General features: G+C 45.7%; 1 protein-coding gene across 30 annotated transcripts in view; it reads left to right on the forward strand.

The window, feature by feature from the left end:
- TCF7L2 (transcription factor 7 like 2) overlaps positions 1–15,841 on the forward strand; it is a 199,438-nt gene that overhangs the window by 58,633 nt on the left and 124,964 nt on the right. The gene's annotated exons all lie outside the window — the stretch shown is intronic.

Genomic DNA, 15,841 nt, shown 5'->3' on the forward strand with positions numbered 1-15,841 from the left:
GATTACTGGAGGAGCCAGACATAACTGTTCTGATCACCTTATTTCTCAGAAAGACAGAGGAACCAAATTTGTATTAAATTCCTTGCTGGTGTCTGTTAATTGTGTCTCATTTACTTCTCATAGCAGCTTTACAAGCACAGCTTTTGTTCATTTTATAGATGAGAGAATTGAGGTTCAGAGAGGTTCAGTGGAAACCTTTACATGTTAAAAATGCATCTTCTTTGCAAACCAGGCTTTTGTAGCATATTGAAGAGGGCTGGAGGGAGCTGAGTCAGGTGGCATCGGGGCCATCGACACATAATTGTGGAGCAAGCCCAGTGCTGGGTGATGGAGGAACTGCTGGTCTCTTAAGAGGCCTTGAGAAATTGGATTCATATCCCCCAGTTCATCTCCCATCACTGCCGAGGAAACAAGTACATTTACATCATGATGGTGAAGATTCCATGATCTATGGCAAGCGTTTGACCAGGGTCTGGCATATAGCAGGTGCTCAATAAAGATTAGCCTCCCTGAAGATGTGGGAGAAGATTAAATTCCCTCTCTGGATATGTGGCCCTGCTATTCTCTGCTGCATTCTCTCTGTGCTTTAGGCGTTGAAAATGTCCTTTAGGCTGGGATGAGGTCCTAGATGAGTCGGTGTTGAGAATGGGTGGAAGGTGCTCAGCCAGCCCTGCAGGCTTTACCCCGAGTCAGTCCTTTGTGAGAGCCTTGCTGGCGTGGACAGCCCAGTGTGTGTTTCTTTCACTTGCTGAGCGCCTCACCCTCGCCAGCTGCAGTGCTGGGAGCTGGAGAGAGGTGCGCAGGATGTGACCTTGGGAGGCAGCCGTGAGAACAAGGAAGCGGAGTACAGTTATTGTGGGTGTGCGGGTGGCAATCTGAGCCGCGTCCAGACGTGACACGGGAGTGGGAGTGGGTTTCTGGGGCCAGTGGGACAGAGCATGTGAAACCCAAAATGGGGTTCTCCCTGTGTCTGAGGCACCTTTGAAGAAGTCCTCAGGAGGCTCCAAGGGGAATGATGCCAGACTGTGTCTCCGGTTTAGCGGACGGGCTCCCTGGTGGTTTTAGGGGCCCGTTTTATCGCTTCCTTATGGGGAGGCGACACAGTGACTTGACCCCAGCGAACATGACCAGTTTGAATGACACCAGACACGGTGGCCCCTTTGACCTTTTATGTCCTGCGTAAGTTGTAACTATCTGCTAGTTTACTGGAAAATAGGCTTTCTTTAACATTTTTCTTTAGGAGTAAAATGATGTGTTAGAAAATCTAAAGCAAGCAGAAAGAATGGTCTGTAATCCCACTACTTAGAGAAAAGCATTACGAAAGGTGGTTGCTTTTTCTTTTTCAAAGTGGTAAATAGACGAGTGTTTTGGCTATATTGATTTTTCAGGGATGCACATGATCACATGGGCAGCCAACATTTTTTTTTTTTTTTTTAAATGTGGATTTCAGCCGGGCTTGACACCTTGCCCCTTAACGAAAGTAAACCACTGCCGTATTTGATGGTTTCACTGTGGCTAGCATTGGGGGAGGCAGGTTGACGTTATGTTACAGACTTGACAACCCAAAAGCACTCTCTTGGCTTCTTTGTTGTGACCTTTGAGCCAGTGACAGGCGGAAACGTCACCTTTGCCCTTCTTTAAAAGCAGCAGTAATAGGTGGTGAGTGGACGGATGCCTCTTAAAATATTGGGAAGTGCTGTGGCCCTTGGGTTGAACTTTTTAGAAGTTAGTATGTGTATTGTGTGTTCTTGTAACTAATGATTCTTTGGGGTCTGAAGATAATGAGTTTGGAGGGCAGCCACGCCACCATACCAAGTCAGCTGAGGGTTCTGGTCACCCAGAACGTGCCTAGCCTACTGGAGGGGCCTGGAAGGCTCTTTTGACTGATACAGGGCTGGGGAGATAGATGGAGTGGCTGCCAGGCAGATGGCGAGCCAGCTGAAAAGAAGCATGCAGACACCCGCTACCTTTCCTGCCCCTCGCTGCTTGTGGATCCAGTCTGGTACTCCTGCTTTGTGCTTCTCTTTCCTGCCTGGAAATGCGAGCATCCTGTACAGCTCCGCTCCCTTTTACCCGCTCCTCGTCCTCCTCCCCTCCGGGCTGGAGGACTGGCTTGGCTTCACCTGATGGGAAGGTGCTTTGCTGCAATTCTGCGAATAGCAAGTTCCCAGTGGCAGTGAGGCCAGTGGATGCAGGGCTGGTCCGTTCCTCTAATAACAATATTGCTCTTATAACATTTGATATGATATTTTACAGTCTAAGTGCTTTTCAGATACCTTACTATTATCTTTATTTTATAGGATATATTAACCAGGGCTTGTCTGGGGAGATGAGAGGGGATTGTGAGGAAAGAAGGAAGGGAGCCAATCTTTTTATTTTGTTTTTATTTATTTTTAATTAGAGGATAATTGCTTTAGAAGGTTGGGTTGGTTTCTGCTGTATAACAGAGTGAATCTGCTATAAGTATGCACACATCCCCTCCCTGTTGAGCATCCATGCACACATCCCAGGGAACCGATCTTGATTGAATCCTGAAGCTCGGCTAGAAACTGCCAGGCAGCTAGATCCTGGTTTAGGGGAATCTTTACATTCACCCCATGAGGGAGGTGGATGAGGGAAATTATTTTGCAGTAACTGGGGGTCAGGGGAGCTGAAATCTCTATTCACCTTCACACAGCAGGTTGGGTGAGAGCTAGGATTTTACACCCAGGTCACTTGACTCTCAGGCCCTGCGGATCTTCCTCTTCTGTCTCTGGCACCCAGTGTAATGCCCGGCTCCGGCATCAATAAATATTTGTCGAATGTTAAATGAGGCTTAAAGAGACCGTGTGCGCTTGGCACAGGGGCACAGAGAGACACACACATGTTTCCTCCGCTCCTGACCCTCACTTCCAAATCCTGTGACCTTGGGCTGGTTGCCTGGGCTCTCCCAGCTCGGTTTCCTGAAAACTTATCTGAAAAACTGGGTAAAGGACTTGATGGAGGGCATTTCCTGTAGTAAGAACACAAACGGGAGATGATTGCTCCTGACTTACTGCTTTCTTTTCAATTTTCCTATCACACATCTTCCCTGTTTATTTCTACCTCTTAGAGAGTGAATTTCTGATGACGAACTGTAGTGTTGGATGATAAGAGTGAAAAAAGCATTCTTGATGTATCTCCAAAATCCCCAAGTGTGACAGACATCAGCTTCATAGTAACAGTCATGGTCATGAAGCTGGCATTTGTTTCTTGAGCACTTAATCATCTCCTGGGTGCCACCACATGGAGTCCTGATTTGACAGCATCTCTGATCGAAAGAGCTGTTGTACCTCCCATTTTATAGATGAGAAAACTGGAGCTCAGAGAGATTAGGTGTCCTGCCCAAAGTCTCTGAGGGTCTGAGTGGTGGTCTGGGATTCCCTTGGGCTTCCTGGGTGGCACTAGTGTTAAGAATCTGCCTCCCAATGCAATAGATGCAAAAGATGTGGGTTCAATCCCTGGGTGGGAAGGTCCTCTCGAGTAGGAAATGGCCACCCACTCTATTATTCTTTCTGGATAATCCCATGGACAAAGGAGCCTGGCAAGCTACAGTCCATGGGACTGCAAGAGTGGAACACAACTGAGCACTTATTACTACTGGGATTCCTCCACCAGAATTGGTTCCACTTCCCACTCTTTATAAACTGCACCTAAAACTTAATTCCCCGTGTTTGTTCTGGACATCTTTGTATCTCACTTGGCTCGTTTACAGCCTGGACCTTTGCTCTGACCATTCTCAAAGTACATGGTCAGCTCAGGAGGAAATCCACTCTGGTCTTTGGACTGAACCAGGGTGCCCATGGCTGATCTTGTTTTTCTGCCCAACTGTGGTGAGCCAGAGGCACCAAGGAGGTCTTTAAATTTCCCTTTCCGCACGGGATACCCCTTCTTTAGGCAATATTTTTAATGGACAAGGTTGTAAATCTTACTGACATCTCTAAAGAAAGATAGAGGAGGAAAACACAAAAATCAAGATGTGGCCTGGGAGAAAAGCGGTAGGTTTTTTGGTTTTTTTTTTTTGAGACTTGTTTTTTTTCTTTATCATTTTTCTTTCATATGCACGTTGTAAAACGTCTTTTGGATGATGATTTCGTGTGGTTTCTTGGTAGCCCTGGAGCAGCAGCTGCTGGGTCTGACCTAGTGCGTTGCAGCCCCCTGTTCTATGGGCCAGCTTGTGCCTTATGTGTCTGCTGTTTGCAGAGCATGAAAGGGAAGAATCAGAGTTCTGCTGGGGTTGCAGACATTTAAGAACTCTCTTTAAGTCTGAGGGTCAGTTAGAGGGAAGAGATGCAGTGGCTTAGAACACCAGGCCTGCAGCTGAGCTTTGGTGTACCCGGTTGGAGACCAGACATGCAGAAGACCAAACGTGGTAACAGGAAAATTCCACTTGACCAGAAGGCTGGGAGTGAATGAATTGAAGGATGGGATGGGAATAATCTGGAGAGGTGAGACTGGTTAACTAGGGGTGTTTTCGGTTACTTTGCTTTACTTCGAGCTAAGTGTTCATTTCCCTTTAAGCTTAAGATAGTATCTGAGGATTTACTTTTTTGGATGGTTTAGAATTGTGCAATAGCTCCAGGGGTTTTATTCTGTTGATACTGATCGTGTTAATAGCAATATTATTGCTTGCTAATGATATAATAGCATTTACTAAACACGTGCCATATGCCAGGCACTGTGCCAAGCATTTGATCCTCACGAGAACTTGGGAGAAGGCTTTTGTGTATATTCCCATTTTACAGATGAGAAACCTAATGCTCAGAGTAGTGAAATGATTTGCCCAGGCTCACCCTACTTAGATGGTTTGCTTCGATATCTTTTTTTAAAGAACTCAAATTTTCTTTGAGTGTCAGCACTTGGCCCATATTGGGCACTCCGTGCATACTTTGGTGAATTGAACGGAGTTACAGAGCTGGGGTTTGAACCTGGGTCTGAGCTGCTTCTGGATGTGATCTAGGAACTTGGTCTGAGTGCACGTCCTCACAGTAGTAGATTCGATGGACCCAGTAGGGGCTCAATGGTCCAGGGGAAAGGGAGCAAGGGGACTTAGTGGAGGCAAGAACAAGGCTCCTGGGGTCCTTTGACATTAAAGGCATGGTGTGGACTGTCACTCAAGAGAATTTGCTGGATTGGTGTTTTCCTCTTCAATTGTGGCATCGTGTGGCTTACTTAGACCCCCGTGTCTGCAGAGTGGGTTGGGTGGACTCCTGTAGGCCTTGCGGGTGGATGACTGGACAGTCACCTGTACCCAAGGAGACGCTCACGGGGCCTCGTGAACTTGGCTTCTGCTCATTTGGGCGTCGGGTGATTGAGACAGCGCAGTGGAATTCTCAAGGCAAAGCCCTTTGCCAGGGTACATAAAGACAGGAAGAGGGATATATTTTAAATACTCGAATGAACAATTTCTTACTTTCCCGTTTGCGTGTGGACAGTAATGGCGTGTCATTATCAGCTGCTCTGTTGGTCAGACTTCCAACGCGACCAGCCTCTCTGTTGACTTCCTGCATTTATTGCACGGAACTCGCTTCTCTTTTACTCCCTGCGGTGAGATTGCTTGCTCCATGGACTCAAGCCTCACTGGCCTTCTATCACATACATCAGGAAGGTGTAGTTTATAGTGGTACATGACCACTCATACCCAGCCTAAGAGGGAGGCACTCTTGCTGTTCACCATGTTATTATCCTCACTCTGCAGGCGGGGGTTGGGAAGCTGAGAGAGGTGAAGCCATTTGTCCAAGATCCTAAAAGTACTAAGCTGCAGATCCTGGATTTGAAACCAGGCATTCCAGCTCTCTGCTGGTCTGAGTTAGTGAGGTTTTAGGTTTGTTTTGAACCAGACTGCTTCTTCTAGAAGCTTCTGTCAGCTGACTCCACAATGGGGAGAAAGAGCGGTGACCTCTGTCCCTAGGGTCAGCTCAGGCTAGAAGAGAGCACACAGACGCTGTTAGATGGGTGGAGAGACAGAACTTAGTTCCTCGCCATGGCTACCCAGCCCTTTTTCGGAGATGAAGCCCTCTTTCACCTGAAATCTCTTAAGTTCATCTGCCTCCCACATCTTTGCGCTGCTGTCAAAAAGACCGAGACCTGACGTTTCTTCTCCCAGATTTCTGGGAGCTCTCAAAAGTGGAGATGGCCAGGTTCTGTGGTCAGGGCTGGTTGGGATTACAAATAAACTGAAGCCTGGGAAACTTTCTTGCTATTAATAGTGCAGACCTTTGGGGGAGGGAATAACCAAACTTGATGCTGTTGGAATTGATTTTGCCTGTCCAGATGACATACTAATGAGCTAAGTGGTTAGCTTAGATCGTTACTGCTCCTTCCCCAGCCAAGTTCTTTTAAAGCCTAAAACCACAAAAGCAAAGAACAAGTTGGTTTAGAGACGCACAGTGGCCCAGTTGAGCAAGGGGAGGTGGTCGACTTGGGCTTACATGTGGGAGGGTGAAGGTGGTGCTCAATTCAGAATGACTTGTGTCAGCTAACTCCATTTCTTTGCCTTGTGTTCCTTTTCTTTTTGGAACAAGAATGTTTTGTTGTCTGGATTCTTTTCAAAATTTAGTTTTTAATCTTATCATTGATTTACAGTGTTGTGTTAGTTTCAGGTGTACGGCAGAGTGATTCCGTTACAGGTTTACATATCCATTCTTTTTCAGATTCTTTTCCCATATAGGTTATTACAGAATACTGAGTACAGTTTCCTGTGCTATATACAGTAGGTCCTTGTTGATGCTGTATTTTTATATACAGCAGCGTGTATATGTTAATCCCAAACTCCTAATTTCTCTCTCCTGCCTTTCTCCTTTGGTAACCATTAAGTTTGTTTTCAAAGTCTGTTTCACAGATCACCAGCCCAGGTTGGGTGCATGAGACAAGTGCTCGGGCCTGGTGCACTGGGAAGACCCAGAGGGATTGGGTGGAGAGGGAAGTGGGAGGGGGGACCGGGATGGGGAATACATGTAAATCCATGGCTAATTCATTGCAATGTATGACAAAAACTACTGCAATGATGTAAAGTAATTAGCCTCCAACTAATAAAAATAAATGGAAAAAAAAAACATAATGGAAAAGAAAAAAAAACCAAAGTCTGTTTCAGTTTGGCGGATAAGTGCATTTGTGTCATTTTTTTTTTTTTTTTAAATATTCCACATAGAAATGGTATCATATGGTACTTATCTTTCTCTGTTGTTGTCTGAAGTTTTGATGGAGGTATGTCTGTCCTTTCAGTGCCTTTGGGTTATTTTAGAAAGTTTCTCTCCCAGCTCAGAGTGTGTCAGCCCTGTGTCTCTCCAGGGAGAGAGTCCCTGTCAAGCAACCCTGAGATCCTGTCTCTTCCAATCACCCACTTTGATTATAACATCCGTTGTTCTGCTCTCTCTGCCTCTTGGCATGTTCTGGGCTTTCTCTGTATACAGTTAAAAACACGCAACAGCGCGCCGTGTCCCGAGTGACTGGGCCGACCTGGTGTCCCGCAGGAGCCTCTGCAAGCGGACAACTGTATTTCCTTCCCCGAATGAGGTGATTGCCCTCAAAATACCTCCTGGTGGCTTATTAGAGGAAGCCACGGGCTGGGATCGGAGACCGCTTCTCCTGCCTGAAGCCTACTCTCCTGCCTCTTCCTTCTAGATCTTTCTCCCCCCACCCCCCCCATATTGATCCTACCCCCCAGTGGTATGCTGTCCCCGGGGGTGAGAGCAGCCCCGCGTCTTTCTCCGAGATACCGCAGAGCTGAGCCGAGTGGCTTGATGGCGACCTGTCCTCACTTGTCCCTGTGAGGAACGTGAGGGAAAGAATGTGGGGTGTGGACTTCCCTGAGTGACTGGGCTCCGGCCAGTGGAGTCCGCCGGCGGACGAGAAGTGTGTGGGCAAAGGGAACTATTGTGTGAGGCTGCTCCGGACAGAAAGCCTGCCTTCATCTTTTGCCGCGCTTAATGGACAATTGAGACATTCAGCCGGTGTCTGAAAGGAGAGTGGGCCGGAATGGTCTCGCAGACCTCCCAGACGCGGGCTTGTAGGAGCAGCAAATAGAGACGGGGATTACCAACAGGAGAAACAACTGGGGCTGAGTCCTGGGAGAGAATGTTTATTTCCTTGCTCTCTAGGAGGGATCTGGAAAGAGCCGTAATCCTGGGTTAGGAGTAATTTGTTACAGCAAGATGATACTTGAGTGGCAGGCCGCTTCTGGCTGAGGCAGCAGACTTGTGTGCAGGGGGGTCGGGGGGCCTCCAGAAGGTCAGCCTCACTAAATCTTCCCCTCCCCGGCTCGGGGGTTCATTCCTCCCCCAGCAAAACGAACCAGCGCCGTTGCTTGACCTTTCGGCTCCCTGGGTGTCGCGTTACGAAGCATCTCCACATGCTTGTCACAGCTAGAATTGGACAATAAAAATTCGGACAGGGAGACCTTGCTGGAGCCACCGACCTCTTTCAAATGTGACAAGAGGGGGGAAAAAATAAAAAGGAAACACAGGCTGCTTCAGGGTTTCGGTTGGAGTTTGAGGATGGGAGCGGAGGTCTGTCTTGCGTTTGGTTCCTATGTGAACTTGACTAAAGCACCTTAATTGGTTGCTTATTGTTGCCAGGACTTTCGATGTTCTCGTCATCAAGAAATGTGGAATTATAGGGAGAAGGCCCTAATCAGAAAAACCCAAGTCTTAAGAACTCTTGGCCAGGGAGAAAGGAAGGAATTTTTCAGCATTTTTCATTTTAATATCTGCTGTGATCTGATCATGCATGCGTTTAAAATAACCCTTCCAGGTCACCAAGACCCTGTTCCTCTCTGGCTTCCTACCTCTCAAGGGTCATTTGATGGCTATGTCTCTAACAGTTTCCATGGTAGACCTGTAACTTTTGACTTTTAAATCCCTAGTGCAGGTAGGGGAAAAAATAACGAATCTTAACTCTCGAATTTTATGTTAACTCTTTTTCTTGATTTACACCATTTATCCTTTGAGTTCTGAAAGCTGGTGAGGAAGTCTGTCAGGAGATTTTAGGCAGACAATTCCATGCCCATTTTTTAGTTGAAGAAATTGAGGTATGGAGCCTCAATGACCTGCCTCATTGGGGAAAGTGGAGCATAGACAGCAGGATTCAGGTCTCTGAACTCCTTGTGGTTCTGTTGACTCGGTTGCTCTGCTCTGTTTGATTTTAGCCACAAGCTTTGAAACAGCACACAGTTCTGTTCTTCTCTCCCAGGCTGTTCTAATCCGGGGTATCTAATTCAGGGTGATGCAGCTCTCATGGAGTCTTGTTCAGCTGCCATTGTAACAGTCCCTCCTCAAAGATTTGACACCAGCCAAAATCACATTTGGAAATTGTGAGTCCCACAGAATTTTGGAAGATATGATTTTTGTTTTTTTTTTAAAGAGTAGATTCACCTGTTTTTCGATTCATTCTTAGGCATTCTGGGTGGAGTCTGTGTGAATGGATCTGTTCTCTCCTGCCCCGCTGGTCTCTGAAATGAATGTGAAAACTGTCAAGGGACTTGGTACTTTTTTTTTTTTTGTAATTAGAAAAATTGAGATCTAATTCATATACCGTAAAATTTACTCATTTAAAGTATACAGTTGAGTGGGTTTTAGTGTATTCACGAGACTGTGCCAATGTCATCACTGTATTTCCAGAACATTCTCATCGCCCTGAAAAGAAATTCTGTACCCACTAGCAGTCACCCCCTTAACTTGTATACCGGTACTGCCTGACAGTCACTAATTTACTCTCTGTCCCTATGGATTTCCCTATTCTAGACAGTTCGTATAGAAGGAATCATACCATATGTGACATTTTTTGTCTGCTTTCTTTAGGGTAGCATGTTTTCAAGGGTCATCCATGTAGCATGAGTCAGAATTTATTCCTTTTTGTTGCCAACTGATACTCCATTGTATGGACATACCACATTCTACTTATCCGCCCATCAGCTGAGGCTTGGTGCGCCCTTTTATCCCAGTGTGCTCCATATTCTGAGCTCCCCTCATGCCCATACTTGGACCCTGATCTGCTCTGGGTCCCAAGTATGGGACTTCCGACTTATTTTCCTGGTGTTGTGCCTGCATCCACCTCGTGCTTGTAAGGGAGCAGGCGGTAACCAGGACATTCCAACCAACAGGACTACTTGGCCTTTTTATAAGAAACAGTAATAAAAAACGTGGTGGCTTGCAGTTGAGAAGACTAAATGTTTCTCTGTCTAAAGGTAGGTCGTTTCTAGTTTTTCTCCCAGTGTGAGGTCCCTACATTGACATGCGAGCCTTTGTTGTTTGTCAGCCACCATCTGGAGGCCGCAGGGAATGAGCTGCGGCTGTCTGTCTTGATGCTGAAGACTAGGCGACCTGGAGTCTGAGGACCCAGGCTTCTCCTCTCATGGTTTTCCAGTGGCTTCATGTCCTCTGACCTGTGGCTCATAGCAGGGCTGACATTTCTTGGAACCCATAGCTTTTTTGTGGGGAACTCAATCTTGAAGCTGGTTGAAGACTGCAACATAGACAGTCTTGGTGGGGACTTTTGGTCCTGACAGAGTGATACCCTGTCTCTCTGAGGCTGGTTTCCTGCTGGTCTCTGTAGAAGTGGGGGCTGTACCCCTTTTCCCCTCTATGCATTTTTTCTGCCCTCCCCTGGAGGTCACCCATTCATTGCCCATTCTACTCAAGTCTCATTTTGAGTTCTGGCCTGAAAATACCCAAACGTTACATTCTGGTTCAGAATCCCTAGTACATGCATGATGAAGTCACTTAATTTCTCTCTACCTCACTTTCTTTTAAAACGGATTTGGAGATTATCTGCTTTGACCGCTTAAAAAGGATGTAGTGACAATCATTTTAGATGTTGAAAAGAGTCTTTGGAAGGGAAGGTGGAATCTGCATACACTTAGCAAGCTCTTTATTGACACTGTACAGCACTGGTAATTTATGCTAATGACTGATCCCCAGAGTCACTTGGCAAGTTGGGAAAATGAAAATACAGACTCCTGGGTCCGCTCCCAAATGGTTTGATTAAGCAGGTCTGGAGTGGGTGAGGAGAAAAGTCTCTAAACAAACCATCATGGTTTATGAACCAGGGACCATGTCACCATCAAGAACGAAATCTTTTTTCATGATGTTTCTACTTACCTTTCTTGTGTCCACCCTTGTACCGCTCATTACCTTCTTGTTTCATTGGCTGGGTCTTAGACAGCTTTTCTAGGCCTTAGAATATGTAGTCCACATCGTACACTGAGCATGTGCTTTGTGAATGCTGCAGGAATCCACGTGTTAGAGCAGAAGGGATTTGGGGGGTCATGTTCCTCAATTTTCTGCCATAGACTTAGGCTCAGAGTGAGGAAGAGGTTGCCCAGTGAAGAAGTGAAATTGGAATGATGGCCCAACTAGCGGCAGAGCTGGATCTGGAAAGTAGGTTTCCAGACTTTATCTCAACATACGAGTCCTAGGGGCACACAGTCATTATTTTCAGATTGACTTTCTGGAAAGTGGAAGGGAGGCCTTGCCTCAGCCCCAGGGGCCCACCTGGGTTTGGGAAGGAGGTCCTGGTGACAGCTTTATGCTTCCATGAGCTACTTGTACCTCCATGAACTGCTAGCCCATAACCTCTCTGCAAAACCACTGTTGCTAAGTGCAAAAATATCTTAGGGTCCTAAGTTGAATAGTTGGAGAGATTCAAAGCAGGCAATCCCAAGTTTTGGTTATTGGATTTTGTTTGTTTCTTAGTTATTTATTTGCTTGTTTAGCTTTTTTTCTCCGTTACTATCTGTGTCCTCAGGAACTCTTGTAGAAATAATTTTTTGGTGGCCTTAGAGAAATATAGTTGAACGTTTGCCCAGCGACCTATGGGGGAGAAGAAAGATGGTAAATGGTGGAGGTTTGTTTATCCCTTTGGGGACACCTTGAGGCGTTCCCTTAGCTGTACCCTTTGGGACGCTGATCCCTGGTTAGAGTTCAGGTGAGGATGCCTCACAGGTGATAAGAAACCCAAGGAAGGTAGAGGGCAGTTGAAAGATCGGTCAGGATGTGGTTGAAACATCTTGGTGACCTGGAACCCTGTGTATTGCAAGGCTACCAGTTGACCTAGGGACCTTGGGCAGGCCAGGGCTGCTTTGCTGGCCCTTGTGCCCTCCTTGTCAAATGTTGGTTGTAACTTCCTGATCATTTATTTCAAAGGATTGTTACGAGTGTGGTTATGAACTCTGAATACTCTCTGAATGTGAAGCAATACTATTAATATTAGGACCCTTTAGTTATTATGATCAGGAGTGAAAAGTTTAACTGTGAGGATTTTATTTAAAGAATCTTATCTGCCTAGGGATTATCATACTAAGTGAAGTGAGTCAGAGAAAGACAGATATCATATGATATTACTTGTTTATGGAATCTATAAAAATGATACAAATGAACCTATTTATGAGACAGAAATAGAGTCACAGACATAGAAAACAAATTTATGGTTACCAAAGGGGAAGGGAGGAAAGGGGTAAATTAGGAGTTTGGGATTCGCAGATACACACTACTTTATGTAAAATAGATAAGCAATAAGGATTTACTTTATAGCACAGGGAACTATATTCAATATCTTAAAATAAACTATAATGGGAAAGAATCTGAAAAAGATACATATACAGATACACACACACACATATATATCACTGAAAAAGAATACACACACACACACACACATAACTGAATCCCTTTGCTGTATACCAGAAACTAAGGCAACCTTGTGAATCAACTATACTTCAATTAAAAAAATTACAACAACTAACCCATAGAGCTAGAGCTTTTAAATGGTTTTGCCCAAATGCCTTGATCATTCTTTCCCTCCCTGCCCCCTGGCCCTTTCCCCCATATTGTTTTTATGTTGAGAAATGGGGTTGTGACTTTAAGGGAAACATTTCAAAGTTCCTTTATGTCCGTGTTATTGAGAAAGGTAGGGGAATAAAAAAAGAAAAAGAAAGTCAATCTTCTTACTGAATTTTTTTTTAGCTTTTTCCCTTTTCCAAATTTGGAATATACCCAGCCTTCTGAGATCTTCGGTTTTCTTTTCCTAGGTAACTATAGTATATACTCATTTATGTTAATTCCCAACCAGTAGAAATCACATGTTCCTGAATTTTCTTCTTTGCTCTTATGCTTCATAGACAAATAATACGTCTTTAAATAGAACCTCTATCTTAGGTTCTCTGTGGATTTTCAAAAGAAGAAATTATTAGACTTTGTTTTAACCTAGGACAGAGCAACCTAATCTCTTATACCCTCTGCATCTGCATCATTAAGCAAACCAAGTTTATAATGGTGGCTCTCAAGGATCCTGCAGGATTTGAAGTTTTCTGAAATAGTCTTACTTCGTTCCCACTGTTAGGTATATATGATCACTGTTGACTTTTGGAAACCTGTTGGTACTGATATGATTCAGTGGGTGGGCTACAGTATGAAATTAATCACAAGATTCTTATATTTTAACCATGCTGGATAAATTGGGGTTTCGTGATCCCCAGGGCAAAATTGCTTATTGAGAGAAAGTGGCCGGGTTTTCCATCTTCCAGTTTTGAGGAATGAAATAGATTTAGAGAGTGACAGCCGAGCCTGTTCCTCAACAGACCTAGTTTTGTGGCTGTGTGTTAGGGTTGAGCCTCACAATACCAGCTCCTGGAGAAGTGTGTCTGTGCCATCAGCGTTAGTATTTGACTTTCTATTGTCTCACTGTTTTCCTGTTTCCCTCTTAGGATGAGTGGCTTCTGGTGTGTTGTGTTAGTTGTTCAGTTGTGTCTGACTCTGTGACCCCATGGACTGTAGCCCACCAGGCTCCTCTGTCTATGGAATTCTCCAGGCAAGAATACTGGAGTGGGTTGCCATTTCCTTCTCTGGGGGATCTTCCTGATCCAGGGACTGAACCCTGGTCTCCCGCATTGCAGGCAGACTCTTTACCATCTGAGCCACCAGTCTTTGTTTTGTAAATTCATTGATGAGAACATAATCATGTTTTATCCCTTCTAGAGCAAAGTTTTGTCTTAGAGTTGGCCTGGTCCCTGATGAGCCTGCAGGGGGTAGGTGGGAGCAAGTGACCTTAGGGGGAGGAAGGATGAGTGAACTTGCACGTGATAGGCTATGGCTGGCAGTGCTCTCAGTGTGGGGTGTTTAGGCAGAGTATTGACTTTCCATTTTATAAGAAACATAACATGTACAGCTTTCTGGCACTAGTGAGTGAGGAAGACCTCGCAGTCCAAATCTGCCATGAGGATGGTTTCCAATTAATTTGAATTCTTGTAAAATGGATTTTCCTAGGAAAAAGCACCCCTACCGAGAAAAAGCTTGGATTGAAGAGGCTGTTTTGTTGTGGCTGATTTTTGTATTTAGGTAAAAGAATGCATATCAGACCAGGAGAGGGGAGCAAGGACTTCAAAATGTAAAAATCAAACCCTTTTCTGGGTGATAGTCCCTCTATGGGAAGGACTGTTTTCTGAAAAGAGACTGGCTTCAGCTCTGTTGAATAATCTGTCCAGGTTCATGGTGCCCCTTTCCCATGCTGAACCCTGCATTTTGCCCGAGCCAGGGACTGATGCTGTCTGTTGGTGGCAGACGGGGTTGGCACGGCAGGGGCTCAATTCCAGCACTGTGATGCACGGAAGATCTTCAGGAGAGGAGCATCTGAGAGTTGATCCCAAAGCTGCCGGGGTACGTCACCCTGACCTGCGGGATTTCTGCCCCCTGCTCTTCTGTGGTGACTCCTGACATGTGATGCGTCGCCACGGTCTCCCGGGAACTGGGCGAGAACATCTGGACACGTGGACCTTTTCCAGTCAGAATTGCTCAGGGCTTTTCAGACTTCCATTTTGGAAGGAGGGATGGTTCTTCCCGTTGAGACTGTGGTCTAGTGGTTGGACCTTGTGACTAGGAGTCACAGCCAGAGAGCTCAGATGCTTTTCCAAGCTTTTTCTCCTCCAACTTGAGTCTGCCAGTGACGCTTCATCCATACCATTTGTTTTGGGCCACTGGACGTGCTTTTCTATGTGGTGGCGTGTGACTGTCTGCCTTTAAGACCCAGTGAAGGAATGTGTTCTGTCTAACATGATTCAGGTATCTGCACGCTCAGCCCCTAAGCTAGGGATGGCAAACTGCAGCCCGCAGGAGAAAGCTGTCCTGCCTGCCACCTTTTGTACAGCCTGTGAGCTGAGAACAGTTTTCATTATTTTTAAATGGTCGAAAAAAATCAAAAGGAGAATAATATTTCCTGACCCAGGAAAATCACAGTACGTTCACATGTCGGCATCTGTAAACAAAGCTTTGTTGGAACATAGCCATGACATAACACATACATGTATTATTGCCTGTTGTGGCTTTTGTAGCTACAGCCGAGTGTAGCTACCAACTTTAAGGTGTTTATCATCAGGCACTTTATAGGAGAGGGCTTCCCAGATGGTACAGTGGTAAAGAATCCGCCTGCTGATGCCAGAGACGCAAGAGACCCAGGTTCGATCCCTGGGTCAGGAAGATCCCCTGGAGAAGGAGATGGCAACCCACTCCAGTATTCTTGCCTGGAAAATTCCGTGGACAGAAGAGCCTGGAGGGCTACAGTCCAGGAGGTCACAAAGAGTTGGACATGACTGAGCACGTGCGTGCACACACACACACACACTCCTTTGCAGAAATTTGCCAACCTTGCCTTGAACAAATAAGGGGTGGTCTCCATGTGCCCATCCATTTCCCCTTCGGTGGAAGGGAGTGGTGAAAGCAGCCTCTCCTTGCCATCTTTGTCATGGAATTGGGACTCATGGGGAACGGGGATGCCTTTTGGGGAGCAGATCCTATCAGGCCCACTTGAGTACCTACTCATCACCCGGAACATAGAT

The sequence above is a fragment of the Odocoileus virginianus genome, chromosome 7 (genome assembly GCF_023699985.2).
Source record: "Odocoileus virginianus isolate 20LAN1187 ecotype Illinois chromosome 7, Ovbor_1.2, whole genome shotgun sequence".
NCBI lineage: Eukaryota > Metazoa > Chordata > Mammalia > Artiodactyla > Cervidae > Odocoileus > Odocoileus virginianus.